Below are 6000 nucleotides of genomic sequence, written 5' to 3'. Positions count from 1 at the left end.
CACGGAGCTGGGAAGAGATGCTTGGCGCTCCTGAGCCACATCCATGCCCCACTCACAGACTTCAGACTCCATTCCTTCCGCCGTCCTTCCCATTTTAGGCTCCAGATGTTTGGCGCCAGGCAGGCAGCTCTGCATTGTGGTCTAACAATTGGAGGTGTGCCCCACACTCAGTGGTGCTAAAAGCCTTGGGAAGAGATTTCACCTGAAGCCAACAGGCCAGGCTTTGCTGTTCTCCAGCCGGCCTGCTGATGCCACCCTCAGCAGGAGCTGCATTTGGGACATTAGCATTTGCTGCATTTCCTATTTGGGTGTAGCTGCTTCCCCACCCGCCTCCTGCTGCTGTGTTCATCCCGAGGTCCTCTGTGGGGCCCACCCTCTGCTCTGCTTCCACAGTGTGGAACAGGAATAGGGGCTATGATAGAGAATGGTGCTGTCTCCCTTTGAGCAGAGGAGAAGGCAGGTCTTGGTGTCCTTTAGACTGGCTCAGGACTGCAGCTGTCTCCCTGTTCTCCGATCAACACCCGCAGACCTAGGTCCCCCGCAGCGAGGGGGATTCTTACAAAGCTGTTCACATTCATTATCTCATTCGAAGGCATTGACCGGATTGAGTGCTAAATGCTTCGCCTCAGCAGAGAGAGCTTGGAGAACAGTTGAGTCATGTGAAAACCCTGGTGGCAGCAACCTAATTTACAATCCTGGGGCTTAGGGGAAATTAGCCAGTCTTAATAGGACTTGCCTTACAAGCGCAAGCCTACTTGGCTGTGAGCAAATGCCACAGTAACCTTCATTGTCAAAAATCGCAGAGCCACTGAACTGCAATGGTGAAAAGTAGGTTGCATCTTTGAAATCCAGATTATGCAGAAATTGAGAATAAGAAAGTCTTATAGTAACAATTAACTCTTTTCTTTATGGAGCATTTTTCATTGGGACTGCCATGTCTGCCCTTGAGGTAGGAAGGGGCGGAGTGATGATGGCACTGCAGAATGAATGACAGCTCATTCTACGGGGGTCAGCGCTCTTGCTACGTGCCCTCTCCGAAGGATCTTGATAAAATCCTTTAGATCTCTTTTCAGCATGGGTTTTTATGCTTGTGTTTGAATGTGGATGTGCCGAAGCATCTAAGCATCCCCTCAGAAAGAGCTTAAGGAAGAAAACTTAGGAAGGATGGGGAAGCTGCCTTCTCTTTCCAGGTGTCCCTCCTTTATTCCTGGAAAAAAAATAAAGGGATCTTTTCCAGAATTCTTGAAAGGTTTGTGCTCTCTCTAGCTTTTCCTGCAGAGCAAGTGATGGTGACTGTGCCTCATCTTGCTTTGCCACATGCAAAGAAAAAAGTGAATCAGCCAAAAAAAAAAGTTTTTCTATCAAGATGAATGTGTTTATTCAAGATGTGTAGAGCATAAAGTCATGGAAAAGTCCATGGTCCCAGTTCCACTTCAAAGCGTGTGGTTTGGCTGAAGGACTGGCCTGCTAAGCAGCAGGACATAACCTGTTGCAGCCCATAATAGAGAAGTAAGCTCCTAAGAGTGGTGCAGGCTGTACTAATTAGAAGAACTGGGTATCAGGGAGGACTGGCAAAGTAAGAGAAGAATTCAGAAAGGAGGGGAGACGGAAACTGGACTTTGAAAAAAAGCATAAATAAAGGAGGCTACTGCAGCTAAGCAGAGTAAGAGCGACTTGGGACACACGAGGCACGAATGTCCAGAGTGCGTCAAGACATTAAGCAGCTAGGGTTCTCCCACAGTAAGGAAGTGAGACGTCAACTAAACAAGCTCTCGGTGGGGCAGGTGTTAGCTGTTCATAAAGTTAAGAATAAGCTGACCCTGCATTAAAGATGATGTGGCTGGGAATTAGCTACAGTCACTGTGTATGACTGTGACTCAGAATTCTATTCCTTGGAATATCAGCATCCACAGAAATTCAGAGAGAAGAGTCCTTCTGATATTTTCAGCCATTGACCAAATTGGATTATGCACAACCAATTTGATTTGCTGTGTAGTCAATTTTGTCATTAAGATGACCACAAAAGAAACAAGATGTTGATAAATTCATGAACTATTTAGATCTGCTACCTATCCACATAGCAAAGAACACAAGGGTAATAAAAACATAGTTGCATTACATATTTCTAAGGGTTGAAGTGCCCACATATTTCTAAAAACTAGAAGCAGCTCAGCTAAATGAAGGATAATGGCTAACACAGCGACCCTAAGACATGTCATTATGGCAGAACTCCCCTGGGAGCTACATATCCAGAAAACTCATCACCTTGTAGGAGGTAGAATGAGCAAAAGTGCCTCATGGTGTGTCAGTTTGATCACATGCAAATTTTAAAGAGGTTCAGCTTCCCAATACTGAGAAACATGCTGCTATTCCCCTCCCAGCCCTCCTAGACAAATAAGCTCTAGTCTAGGGCATTGTGCCCTGGGAAAGAGAGTCATTTGCCCAGGAATTGCATTGAATAGAGCCAAAAAGAATGTTTCAGGAAGAAGTAAAAAAGCCAGCTAGTCTACCCAAAGCAAGTAGAAAAAGGGGGAGATCCAGCATGTGCAAATATCAGACGGCGGGCCTCCTGGCAGATGCATCCTACAATTTGTGAGAATATTAAGCAAGCTATGGAAGGACGATAGGGAATCTGCTTCCACAGAGAGTTAGGAATCTTAATACAATATTTGGAGTCAAGTAGATGAGCATGATAATCCCTATCTTTTTGGTTTCTATTAAACTTCTACTCCCAAATATCTTTTGACAAGACAATGAGTTTTAAAAATAATTTATCTTTATTTATTTGAAAGGCAGGGAGACAGACAGATTCTCCATCTGCTGCTTTACTCCCCAGATACCCACAACAGCCAGGGCTGGGCCAGGCTGAAGCCAGGAGCCTGAAGTTCAATCCTGGTCTTGCACAGGGACCCAAGTACTTGATTCATTGCTTGTTGCCTCATAGGATGCGCATTAGCAGGAAGATGGATTTGAAAGTGGGCCCAGGTCTGCAACTCCGGCATCTGATATGGGATGTGGTGTCTCAGCTGCTACACCAAGTGTTTGCTCTATAAGAAAATAATTTGTAAATTTATTGGAAAAATGTAAAAGCCCAAAATGATGAAATAAAAACTTTATAACTGAGTGAAAACGGGAAGAAAAGAAAAATCCTTTGACACATGTTGAGAACCTGACCACAAACCACAAGGAATCTGTTGGGTCACCTTGGAGAAATGGGACATTTGCTGGGGGAATTTGTGTGGACTGGGAGCACATGTGGAAGCTTCCAGATACAGTGGCAACCCTGAGTCCAGCTGACCTCATCTCCCTCTGGTGGGCTGTACTGACTTACCCTTCTGTCCTGAGCCACCTTCCTGACCGTTCTAGCACTCTCAAAAGAGCTCGCTCAAGGTCCTTCATGGCTAGCACACTGTTGCTGCACTTTCAGGAGCATGAGCCCAAGGGGACCAGGTTCTGCTAGAGACCAAAGTCTGAACCATGCAAAGGTGTTGGGCCAGCTGTCCACCTCTGATCCAGTTCCCCAGAGCCAGTGGGCAGTGGGAGCTAAAATGGTGTGGTCAGAGAATTTCTAATCAGAAGGGCTAGAGCCTGGGCAGGCTCCGATGACTGTCTCTACTTATAAATGATGATGACAGCCAGATCATCTACTGAACCAGCAACTGTGATGGGAAACTACAGCTTGAGGGCATGTCTTACGATTTTGCTCATTCAGTCATTGATTTATTCTGACCTGTCTCCTATCACAGACTTGAGGTGACTTACAAATCTATATACAAATTACAAGGATCAAAGCGTTGAGGAATGTAGGCAAATGGGAAGAAAAAAAAAGAGTAGGAAAATACAAAGTCAGGGGCGAAACTGGCGCCACAGAGTCCTTAACACTTCACACTGGAAAACTGCTAAAGCTGAGGGCTGTGGTCTGAGTGTTCGCACCCCTCCACAATTCCTGTGTTGAAGCTTGGGCCCCAGCATCGAAAGTGGGACTTGTAGGAAGTGCTCAGGTCAAGAGAGCAGGACCGTCATGAAAGGGATGAGTGCCCTGACCTCAGGGCCACCCGAGGACACGGCAAGAAGGCGCCGTCTTTGAAGCAGAGTTCCAGCCCTCAGCAGGCGTATCTGCTGACACCTTGATCTTGCTCTTCACAGCCTCTAGATCTTTGAGCAGTCATTTTCTGCGGTTAATCAATTACCCATTCCTAGAGAACAGGGTGCTTTGTTACAGCAGCGTGAGTGAAGGAAGACGGTAGGTCTTGAATTTGTCCGTTACTCTGAGACCTTCCAAGTTTAGCAGCAGGTGTCCAGATACCAGGGAGCAGTCCTGGTAGAAGTGTCATTTCTAGCCGGTGGGTTTACAAGCCACACCTGTGGAATGCTGTCTGTTCAGAGGCAGATCCGCTCTTCTCTGTGTTGATCTGGGGACCACGCTAGTGGGAAAGGAGACTCCAGCTGATGTCTCAAGGCATCCCCATCTTCTGGTCTTGATTTTGTAACACTGGTTAAGATTTCATTGAGTGGGCTAGAAAATACATCATGAAGTAGACGAGATGTATGTTGCTAAAGCCAACTTCCAACGCAACGGCATTCCTGCAAAGCCTTAGCCCCCAGCCCCCACCAAAATTGGAGATGTAGTTGGAAAGCTGATCACACATTTCTCATTTCTTCTTTATTGTGCATTGTCAGACAAGAAGCACACTGGAAGGCGGGCTCCGTGATTTTTCCACTCTCCAGCTTTTTGCCTGTAGCATTTCTGATATTCTCACATCTTCTGAGGCTCTTTATTTACTATTTTTTTTCCTTCCTTTTGATAATAGATCAGCCAAAAAAAAAAAAAAAAAAAAAAAAAAGTCCTAGAAAGCTTGGTTCTGGTGCATGACAATTGGGGAACTCTACCCTGGAGGACCAGGCCGGCAGTGCGAGATGAGATGCAGGGTGGGAGCTCTGGAGAAGGCAGTGGGATGTGTCCTCTCCGACTGCAACTGAGAGTTGTTCTGTTGAAGAGGACAGCTGCCGTTTAATATTCATCAAGCAGCCACCATACTCTGAGTGCCTATGAAGCGTTTACGTGATGTGACATTTGAAAAGGGGAGTCCCATTTGTGTAGGAACCGCTCACTGCCGATACTTGATTTGATGATTGTATAGAAAGGGGTAGAAGGGATTCTTGGTGCTGTAACTTTTGCTCACTGAGAAAAATGCTATGCGGTTTGCCAAGATGGTGATCTTGAAAAACCATTTACAATATTCAATTAACAATAATTAAGGCACTCAGCGGGAAGCTCCTCACTGACTCGCTAAACAGCAAAAATTGGTACTTGGCGTTCCCAGTGGATGGGAGAAAAGATAATAAGTACCCCAAATGTAAAGACAATCGAAATGAAACCAATTATGATCAAATTATATTACGCAAATAGAAGCACAAGTTGAATCAGGAATATTTAAGTTTTTGACAAGAAATATTAAAAAGAGATATAATAACATTTTTGCTATTAATTGATCATCTAATCTAGTTTAGTTCTGGGAAGGGAGCTGGTTTATATACCTGTAAGTTATCCATATGTTGATAAGGGACCACAGTCTACTATAACAACCTCATATTTTTAGGAGCTAGTGAAGGCTAATTTTCTGTTAATAAAGTTAATAATGAACCATAATTGATTCTATTACCAATAGTCTTATTAAAAAGACAGTTAGCTACTCATTTAGTCCATCTTTTCACAATCACATACACAAAAATATTAATACTAACTTGATTGACTATATTCGACTTTAGTGATTTTAAACTATCCTCCACCAACTAATTTTTTACAGCACTAAAAAAGATTTTTAAAAACTTCTTCATAGCTTTTTCTCTCCTATTCTGATACTACCCTCATTTCTCCATCAATTTCACCTCCTTCCTGTGTTTGAAATTGTACAATCAACTCTACATTTATCTGGCCGGCGCCGCGGCTCACTAGGCTAATCCTCCGCCTTGCGGCGCCGGCACACCAGGTTCTAGTCC

Source organism: Oryctolagus cuniculus, chromosome 14 (assembly GCF_051225735.1).
Source record: "Oryctolagus cuniculus isolate XC-2025 breed Fujian yellow rabbit chromosome 14, ASM5122573v1, whole genome shotgun sequence".
Taxonomy (NCBI): domain Eukaryota; kingdom Metazoa; phylum Chordata; class Mammalia; order Lagomorpha; family Leporidae; genus Oryctolagus; species Oryctolagus cuniculus.
This window is presented reverse-complemented; position numbering follows the sequence as displayed.